This window comes from Haemorhous mexicanus, chromosome 15 (genome assembly GCF_027477595.1).
Source record: "Haemorhous mexicanus isolate bHaeMex1 chromosome 15, bHaeMex1.pri, whole genome shotgun sequence".
NCBI classification, from domain to species: Eukaryota; Metazoa; Chordata; class Aves; order Passeriformes; family Fringillidae; genus Haemorhous; species Haemorhous mexicanus.
Genome location: NC_082355.1, coordinates 16,418,820 through 16,429,460, shown reverse-complemented (window position 1 = coordinate 16,429,460; position 10,641 = coordinate 16,418,820).

Sequence of the window (10,641 nt, the reverse complement as noted above, 5' to 3'; positions counted from 1 at the left end):
CATGCCTGTGCCAGGTGTTTGTCTCCAGTGCCTGTGGCATTCAGGGATTCTCTGCCCCATCCAGCTCAGCGTGCCCCAGGGCCTGGCCATGCCCAGCCCTGCTCCATGTCCTCCGGCCACCCCATGGCTGTGACATTGTCCCCATTCCAGCTGGGGAGTTCCCAGCTGGCCAAGTACCCATTCCCAGCAAAATCAGAGGGAAGAGACCCAGAGGATCAGGGAATTCAGGTCAAACTCAGCCAGCACAGGAAGGAAAGCAGGGATGCCACACAGGAGAGCAGCAACATTTTCCAACCTGCTGATTCCAACATGGCTTGTTCCAAGCTGACCTTAATCCCTGGCTAACACAACCAGGGCCTGGCACCTCCTGGTGTCCCCAGCCCCGGGATGCTGGCATCTGGGACACGTGTGACAGCCAGGCAGCGCCGGGAGCCGGGGGTAGCAGCGCCGGGGCCGCTCCCTCCTCAGGGAGAGGGCAGCGGGCAGAGGCGGGGGCCGGCAGCATCCACCTCATGCCTTTTAATAAAACATGAATTAGGTGCCAAGGCGTATTAGATTCACTTCCCCGGTGACAGAAAATCAAAGGCTTCTCCCATCTTTTCTAGAGGCGCGTTCCTGATTGATCTGGAAGAAGCAGCTCAGTGCGAGGGAAGGAGTCTATACACACCGAAACAGCTCTTTAATTTCTTAATTTAATATCTGACACGTAAAGATTCTCATTAAGCCAGTCAATGAAGCCTGGAAATACAATTTTCGTGCAAACTGTCGCTATCATAACTTACACGAAACTTCAGATGGTGCCCTGTAAGCGGTGTGATTAAAACCATTCATCTTCCCTGGCAGCCGCCCGCTCCCGCAGCCCCGGGCCGGCCCCCGCCCCGTGCCCACCCCGACAGGTCCCGGGGTGCCACCACGGCCATGGGCACCCCCCGATGGCGGCTGGATCCTGCGGGATGCGGTGCAGCGCTGTCCGGAGCGGCAGGGAGGGCTGGGGGAAGGACTCTGGGCAGCTCCCACCGGGCACAGCCTCCGCAGAGCGTCCCCGAGCCCGGGAATCTCCCCCACCGGGACATGCGCAGGAGGGAGAGCTTCCCAAAGACGCTAATTAGGCAAATTAATTCCTATTGAGTCGCAGCTGCTTTAAAAGAGGGTGGAAAAAAATAAAAAATAAAGAAGCTGCTTATTTCAGTGCTGATTAAATCCCAAATATTGAGACATGGATTAGACCTGAGACTGTTCCGTGGGAGGTGACCCCACAGCAGAACCCACAGCAGAACCGGTGCCCACCTGGCACAGAGCAAGGGGGAGCTCCGAGGTTGGCATGGGGACATGAGCCCTTCTCCTGCTCATTCCTCACGTCCCCTGGTGCTGCCAGTGCTGGGCAGGGCCTGTGTTTGCTGGGCTCCTTCCTCCTCCACGGGCTGAGGAAGAGGATGGTGAAGCCAGGTGGGCACAGGACACCAGCCTGGCACAGGCCTGAGCCTTGGGGTGCTCTCAGGAATTGCCATGAGAGGAATCCAGGCAGGGTTCCCATCCTCAGCAGGGCCTGAGAGGGGATTCATCATTTTCTGCCTCTGTCACGCTCCATCCTCCTCTCCTGATCCAGCCCTGCAGGACATTTCCACTCCAAGGAAACTCCAGGAATCTCCCAGGAGCTGCAAATCCGTTCAGGACATCAGGCTGGGAAAGAAAAGCCACCCCAGGGACTCTGCAAAGGCTGCTGGATCTGTGTCACTGCAGTGGGAGCAGGGAAGCGTCGCACAGAACCCCAGAATGATTCGGTTTGGGTTGGAAGGCACCTCAAAGCTCATCTCCTTCCCTGGGCAGGGACACCTTCCACCATCCCAGGCTGCTCCCAGCCCCAGTGTCCAGCCTGGCCTTGGGCTCTGCCAGGGATCCAGGGGCAGCCCCAGCTGCTCTGGGTCCCCTGTGCCAGGGCCTGCCCACCCTCAGGAATTCCTGTGCCAGCAGCTGGTGTCCATCAAAGAGCAGCTGGTGATGGGATTGGGGAAAGGGACTCCTGGGCACAGTGGGCTGTCCAGCCCTTGGGTCTCTGCCACCAGCCCAGTGCACCCCACGAGGGGCTGCCTCTGAGTGTTGGGTGTCACACGCTGTCCCCAAGCCCTGCCCTCCTGCTGGGGAGGGGACACATTCCAGATGGATTCCCCAGGCACCCCAGCCAGGGCCCAGCTGCCGTGCCTGGAAACCAAAGGATGCTCCAGTGAGGTGGAGACTGGGAAGAGCCTCGAGCACTGGAATGGCCCCTGCCCCCTTGCCCATGGCACAGGATGGGGTGGCACTGGCACCACGTAAAGGTGTCCAGCTCTGCTCCCCAGGATGCCAGAGCTCCGTGCAGCTCCAGGGCAGAGGGAGGAGGACGAGTGGGAGCCAGCAGGGTCACCCAGGCCTGCCTCTTTGAGTGACTGTGACTCCAACCCCTCACTAGGGACCAAACCCGCACCCAGCTCACCCCAGCACGGCTCCTGCACCCGAGGGGCACCTTGTGGGTGGCCCGGGGACTCTGGAGGGCGCGGAGCCCGCTCACGCTGCGGGCAGAGCCTCTTCCCTTGTCTCCCTCCCGCGCGTTATCGGGAGCCGTCGGAGCTGGCAGCTCCTGCCAGCGCTCCCGCAGCCTGACGTCGGCGCGGCTTGGAAGTGCGCGTGGCGTGTTTGATGTCAGGATTACCGGCTGGCTGTATTGTAAATGCTAAAATGAAATAAGAAGATTAGAGAAGAAAAGCGCCGCTCCGCAGCGCGCGCCTGCCGATTGCCTCCCGCCGGAGCCGCCGCCGCCGAGGGCGGGGGGCGCGGGGGGACCCGGCCCGCTGGCAGCCAGCCCTGCCAGGCAAGGGTTAAACGGGGCCAAGCGGCTCCCAGAGGCGCTGGTGCTGCTGCCACCGAGCCAGGGGAGCGGTGGATGGAGCCCTTCGCTCCCCCTGGGGTGCTGGGATTCTCTGGCTCACGTGAGTATTGATCCTGTCACCCGCAGGTGGGTCCTGGCAGCCCCCCCAGCGCCGGGGCAGAGCAGGGTGGGCTCACCTGGGTTTGGGTGGGTGTCTGCAGCCTGGCTGGGGGAGCTCTGCATCCCTTCCCACCCTGCTGCATCCCTGCCCAGGAATGAGGGCACGGCCGCCCCCCAGCCTTGGGAGCTGGCACTTGGAGGGGAGGAGGCTTGTGCAGCCTCAGAGGGGGTGGGGACCCTCTGCAGGTCTTGTTGGGGGAATCTGGGGGGCTTCCAAAGGACAGCGTGGTGCTCTCTTCTCCCTCAGGACATTCCTGAGCCCAGATCCAGCAGGGAATGGGAATCAGGGATCAGGAATGTGGGAAACTCCACACCCCTCCTGCACCTCCTGCTCTCCCCACAAGCCTCCATCACGGTCCTACAGGGAAAGAGAGGCAGAGGGAGGGAAGAAGGGAGAGCTGGCACAGGGTCAGGCCCTGCTGAGCCTCTCTCCATCTCCTGCTGACAGCACCGTGCCCCAGGCACCTCTGCTAGCACCCCAGGGCCCAGATCCACTCACGCCAGGCTCTCCGTGGGCAGCAGGGCAGGGGATGTCAGCAGCACTGTGATTAGTCTTTATTTTGAGCTGTGCCCTTGGCCTCAGCCTGGAAGAGCTGTGAGCTGTCCTGCTGGGCCCAGCGCTGGAGGAGGAAGAGGAGGAAGCCACACCAGGATTTTTCCCTGCATTTTTTGAGCTGGTCCTGCAGCAGCGTGTGGGGCACAGGGCTCAGCCTCACACGCAGTCCCACATCTCTCCTGGCAGGATAAATCCTGGGCTCGCAGCTCCTCCCGGTACAGCAGAGCACCCATGGCATGATCCCACCCAGCCGGGGCCGGCTCATCCCTTCGGGAATGCCGCGGGATCCCCGGCCGCCCCCTGGCACCCAGGGCTGGATCCACAGCCGGTGTCCTGCAGCCAGGAGCATCCCAGGTGCTGCTCCATCCTTCACCTGCTCCTGTTCAGGGCACCCGGCAGCCCTGGGACAGGCAGGACAATGCAAAGGGACCCCTTCCCTTCCCTTCCCTTCCCTTCCCTTCCCTTCCCTTCCCTTCCCTTCCCTTCCCTTCCCTTCCCTTCCCTTCCCTTCCCTTCCCTTCCCTTCCCTTCCCTTCCCTTCCCTTCCCTTCCCTTCCCTTCCCTTCCCTTCCCTTCCCTTCCCTTCCCTGGGGGCTGGCCCGGTGCCCACCCATGCCGGTACCTTCTCTCCCGCATCTGTTCCCAATCAAAGCCTCATTTCAGCCCTCAGAAGGTTTTTCTCCTCCTGCTAACGAACGCTATTGTCTTCCCGATGTTTTCCCGAGCCCGGGAGCAGCGGCTCGGCCCCCGCCGGTGCCAGCTCTGCTCACACACGTGCGGAGAGAGCCTCGAGCAGGATCCTGCTCCTCCCCCTCCTGCCGGGATGGGGGTGAATCCATCCCCAGGGCACAGTGCGGGGCTGGAGCGGGGAATGCGGGGCTGGTACCCTCGGAGGAGGAGGAGATGGCTGCAGGCTTCACCCTCTGCCCCTCAGTTTGGTGCTGGCAGCACTCGGTGCCCTGGTTAATGTCCCCACAGGGCTGCTGAGCAGGTGACACCCACCACAGCACCCACCCACGGCCCCAGGCCAGGCTCGGCCCAGCCTCACCGCTGGGCGTGCAGACCCCTCTCGACCCCCACATCCCTCCGGATCCGCCAGGGACGGCCGGGGCTGGCTCTGTCCCCGGCGGGACTCACCCCTCCCATATTGCCGCGGGGCTTCTGTTGCTTCTGCGTGCCATTAATGAGCTTTAATTGCCTGTAAACACATCCCCGGCAGCGCCAGGGCTGCCTTGGGAGGACGATGGAGTCGGGGAAAGGGAATGGGAAGAGGAAATCGTAGTAACTGTTGCTACGGCTGGAGCCGCCGTTCCCAAAGTGGGGCTGTGGCAGTGCCCGCGCGGGGCCGCTGGCATTGCCCAGCCCGGGGCGGGGGCACGGGGATGCCACCACAGCCCCTGTGCCCCGCCCTCAGTGCCACCAACCCTCTGTGCCACACGGGGCTCGGGCAGGAGCTGGAGCTGCTGGAGCCAGGTCAGAGGAGGCTCCAGGGTGAGCAGAGGGATGGAGCAGCTCTGCTGGGAGGAAAGGCTGGCACAGCTGGCAATGGTCACCTGGAGAGGAGAAGCTTTGGGCTGAGCTCAGGGTGGCCTTGCAGGGCCTGAAGGAGCCCCAGGAAACCTGGAGAGAGACAATTGCCAAGGGATGGAGGGACAGGACACAGGGAATGGCTCCCACTGCCAGGGGACACGGATGGATGGGATATTGGGAATGAGGGATTGTTCCCTGGCAGGGTGGGCAGGCCCTGGCACAGGGTGCCCAGAGCAGCTGGGGCTGCCCCTGGATCCCTGGCAGTGCCCAAGGCCAGGCTGGACACTGGGGCTGGGAGCAGCCTGGGACAGTGGGAGGTGTCCCTGCCACGGCAGGGGTGGGGTGGGATGAGGTTTTTCCAGGTTTCAGCGCTGCAATCCGAGGAAGTTTCACCCTGAGGGCTGGGTGTGGGAGCAGCGGGAGCAGCGCCAGAGATAAGTTCCTGCCACAAAGTTTCTTTCGCTGCTAATTTTCTGATTAGCCGCTGTCTGATGCGGCAGCAGCGCTCCGCGGAGCTTATTCCGAGGCGGCGTAATCTCGGTAAGCAGCGCAGAGGGGCAGGGCCGGCGCTGAGCCCCGGCACACCGAGCCTGCTCCCAGCTAATAACTCCTCAGGGGCTGACAAGCCGCCGGGAGGGCTGTGGAAATCCTTTCTGCGGATGAGCCGAGAGGATTCTCCCGCTATCCCCCTAAAGCCTGCGTGTCACCTAGTCCAATAAAAGGCATTATCGGGAAGGTGGGATTTTGTTCTGCCGTATCTCGGGCCTCCAGCCCAGCCCCGGCTCGGCTGATTTGCATGAGAACGGGGAGGGGGGGGAGGGATTGGGCACGGTGGGTGCTGGGTGCTGCCTCCAGGGATGCTGATGGGAGGGGAGCTCCCACCCTTTCCATGCCTGCTCTCCATCCTGCATTTTCACTGGTCCGTGGCCACCAGCCCTGCACCCAGCGTGGCTCCTGCCCTGGGGATGGCAGCAGCAGCACCCAGCACTGGGTCTCAGCCCACCCATCTGCCTTCACAGGGGCGTGGGGAGCTCGGGGGGCTCAGAGAAGCCGGGGGGACCTGGCATCTTTAGGGTGCCTCAGCTTCATCCTGCTCCATCCGGCAGCTCAGAGCGATCCTGCACCGGGTGAGCACAGCCGGCTCTGGGGAGAGCATTCCCAGGCTGGGAGGAGTGTCTGGAAAGGCCTGCTGGGGTTATCCCCCCCAGAATGAAGAGCTCAGGGTGCAGGATGTCACTCTGGGGTGGTCCTGGCTGTGCCATGTGTCCCCTGGATCCTGCACCTCATGGGAGACGCCACATCCCCAGGGATAGGGCAGGTACCAGGGCACAGCAACCAGCTGTGGGGACACCAGCATAACTCCTGAGCTAGCAGGGGCTTCCCTGCTGCCACCCAGCCCCGGGAGGAGGGGAGCAGGCACGGGCAGGCCTGGCAGTGGCGGGAGCACCCACGCCTGCTGCGCCCGGCTAATTTACTGTGTGGCTGCACGCCGCCCGAGCCAATAACTTTGAAATGATGTGGAGATTTGCAGCCAAACCTTCTCATAAAGAGATTTAGGAGGGTGACAAAGATAATTAAACATCCTTCCCTGAGTATTGACTTGCAGCTGAAAGGGGAAAAAATAACTACATTTTTCACAGTCCTTTTAAATCATCCTGAGGCCCGGCTGGGCTCTGTGCAAATAAGCCTTGGCCTGGCAGCCGTGGGGCTGTGGGTGCCAAATCCCTGCCTGCCAGCATGGGAATAACAACAGTGGGGGAGCAGGGAGGATGTTCGAGGAGCCAGGAATGCTGCAGGCACCCAGGGTGGGCAGGGAGGGATGCTCCAGGGGAAAGAAAAGGAGAGACATGAGCCTGGCTGTCCCCTGAGCAGCCCTGAGGAGGAGGATTCTGCTGAAACAAGGAGCAGGGGGGTGGGAGGGACAGGAAAGGAGGGACACAGGGTCACAGGACAGGGACAGGGGGAAGTGGCAGCTGTTGGAGGACATGAAGGAGTGGCAGAGAGAGTCAGGAGATGGATCCCAGCATGGCTGGGGTTGGAGGAGACCTTAAAGCCCATCTCACCCCAGCCCTCCAATGGATGGAGTCTCATCATCCTTCTAAGGCACCTGCAGTGGGACAGAGCTGCTGTGGGACCCCCGGGAGCCCCCCCTGTGCTCTGCCCTCCACCGGGGCTCTGAGGGCAGAGCTGAGGCCAAACCTCATCCCATGGATGAGCAGGAGAACCCCAGCCCACCCTTCCATGCCCCTGTGGGCAGTGCCAGCCCCGGGAATGTGCCTGGCAGCCTCCTGCCACACCCCTGTGCTGTGCCAGCGGTGCCACCCGGTTCTGCCTGCTGGGCACCCCGGCAGGGCTGGGCACCGCGGCTGTGCAGGGTCCCAGCTCCAAGGACTGTGGGGGGCGACCCCCCGCACACACACAGAGGCTTTCCCTGACCCCAGAAACTCCCGGAGTGCCAACAGGAGCCCCGTGTTAGAGCTGGGGGTCCCAGGCGCAGCATGTCCGTGCTGTCCCCACTCTGTCCCCGTTCTGGGGGGGCTCGGGGTGCCCGGCGTTGAGGGGTTGGGCTGTTGTGAGCTGCCAGGAGCAGCAGGGATGCAATGGCAGCGCAAGGAGGAGGAGGAGAACAATTTCCAGGCAATTTCCATCCCATCCTGTGTTTAAGGGTGACATTTGCAGAGAGCGTCCCCCCTCAGCCGAGGGGTGACATCAGAGTGGGGCGGGGGGACGCTGCTGGTGGCCGCAGGGCAGCCCCTGCTCCTCGGTGTCCCTTTCCTGGCCGCTCCCCGGTGCTGGCCGTGTCGCTGCCGTCCGTGGAGCACGCGTGACACCCGGTGGGCGAGCAGGAGACTGCACCAGCGGGTCCCCGGGCACGGTGGCACCGGGGATCCCCATCCACAGGCTTCTCCCGAGGGGAACGGGCTGGCACTGCCCGATGGGTTTATTGGGGGGGGGGGGGGTTAACCTGGATGGGGGCGGACTGGGGACCCCCAAGGCTCTGGGGTCTCTTTGGGGTGTCCCCAGGACCTCGTGGCTCCTGTAACCTTGGGGTTCTGGAGTCTCACTAGGGCTCTGGGGTCTCTCCAGGCACTCTGGGGATCCTGCAGCCCACAGCTCTGGGGTTTCTCCAGATGTCTGGAGGTGTCTTCAGGCATCTGGAGGTCCCTGGTGCCATGGGGCCCTGGAGTGTCCCCAAAGCACTCGGGGGTTCCTGCAGCCCTGAGGCTTTGGGGTCTCTCTGCACCCAGGGTCCCTGCAGATTTGGGGCTCACCAGGGCTCTGGGGTCCCACTGGGGCTCTGGGGTCTCTCTAGGATCTTGTCCTTGTCACTTTGGGGTCCCATTTGTGTCCCTGGGCTCACTGCAGCCCCAAGGCTCTGGTGGCAAAGGGGCTCTGGAGTCTCCAGGGACCCCCGGGGCCTCTGCAGCCCCCAGGCTTTGGGATCTCTCCAGACCCCCTGTGGGCCCTTGCAGCCCTGGGAGTCCAGGGTGATTCCTGCAGCCCTGGGGCTCTGAGACCACTCACAGCTCCAGGGGTACCTGCAGGCCTGGGCCTGTGGGATCTCCCCCTGCAGCCCCAGTGTTTGCTGCCTTGCACCACTCCTGGCTCAGGATCTCGCTTTTCCCTGCCTTCCCTGCCTTTCTCTGTCCCTCAAGGACTCTGAGATGTCTCTCAGGTATTCAGCACCTTCCTGCTCCCACCCTGGGACCATCCTCACCTCCCAGCCCATCTCCTGGTGCAGCTCTGACCCTTCCGGGCTGCTCCAGCTGGGTTTCTCTGGGACAAGAAACTCTCAACCCATATTTTGCTTTTCCTCCTGACTCTCTTGTTCATTCCCCAGGGGATAAACCCTGAAGGAACAAGGATCTGAGGGGAGTCGGGGCTGTGGTTCACATCAAGCCAAAGCAGAACTGTTTTCTGCAGGAAAAACATTTTCATTCCAATTTGCAAAGGCTTTCCAAGGCAATTCTCAGAGGAGCAGGAGCAGTCGCTGCAGAGGGGATTGGATGTTCTTCTCCAGCTCTGGAGAGGCTGGGAGCTCGTCCTGCTGAGGCATCCAAGCCATTAATGGAGCTGTGAACACCCCCATGCAATGCCCTGCAACCCTACTCCCAGCATGGAAATCCCACATCCCAGCTCTGGAGTCTGTAAAGACACTTGGAGAGTTTAAAATGGATCTGGAGGATGAAAAGGGGAGCAGGAGGAGGGAGGGAGCAGTGGGACACAGACAGGACAGAGCTGGGTGCTGCTCACTGTGCCCTAAGCAGGGCCCCACATGCCCTGACCCCAGCAGGCTCCACTCAGGGCATGGAGGGACCTCTGGAGCTGCTGGTGTGACAGGGACAGCGTGGCCAAGAGCAGGACCCTGCTGCTCCCAGCAGCCCTGGTCAGCCCAGGGAGTGCAGCTCCAGCCCAGGGTGGCAAGAATGGAACTGTTGGACCTCAAGGGCACATCACAAAATTGTCTCTGAGATCAAAGAATCATCATAATCCCAGCATGGTTTGGGTGGGAAGGGATTTTAAAGCTGGTTTCATCTCACCCCTGCCATGGCAGGGACACCTCCCACCGTCCCAGGTGCTCCCAGCCCCAGTGTCCAGCCTGGCCTTGGGCACTGCCAGGGATCCAGGGGCAGCCCCAGCTGCTCTGGGCACCCTCAGGCCCTGCCCACCCTGCCAGGGAACAATTCCCAATTCCCAATCTCCCATCCATCTCTGCCCTCTGGCAGTGGGAGCCATTCCCTGTGTCCTGTCCCTCCATCCCTTGTCCCCAGTCCCTCTCCAGCTCTCCTGGAGCCCCTTTAGGCCCTGGCAGGGGCTCTGAGCTCTCCCTGGAGCCTTCTCTTCTCCAGGTAAGCACCAGCAGCTCTCCCAGCCCGGCTCCAGAGGGGCTCCAGCCCTGGAGCAGCTCCATGGCCTCTCTGGACTCCCCCAGCAGCTCCATGAGAAGTTAAACAAGATGTGACAGGGGCAGCGTTAACGTGAGGCTCTGCATTTGCTGCACTGACCTTCCTCCTCCCTTGGGCAGCTCCCAGAGCACCACCCAGACCCAAACCTTGGCTCCAGAAGATCCAAAGGTGGTGGTGAAGGGGCAGGTTGGAGCCCTGAGTGCTCCCAGGTGGGACATGGGAGCCCAGCTGAGCCCTGCTCTATTGGCTTGCAGGGGGATGTGATGGTGAGCAGCAGCTCCTGGCAGGCTGTGCAGATTTCCAGCTTGAGCACTGACCCAGGGACTGCTGCAGAAAGGAAGAAAGAACTTTCCATTCAAGTTTCCAGCTGGAAGAGCCAGGGAGGGAAATGCTGCCACGTCTCAGGTGCAGAGCAGGGCTGGTTCCACCTCAGTAGTGCTCTGCTGCTCCTTCCAACCAAGCCTGGGGGGCTCCTCCATCCCAGGCCTGCAGTGCCCTTCCTTCTCTCACCCCATGGACACCTTTGGAGCTCCAGAGCCCCCAGCCTCAGGTCCCACCCACCCCCTCACCCACTCGAGGCCCCCCCAGGCTGTACCTGGGGACAGTCCCCCTCTGCACAGGGACAC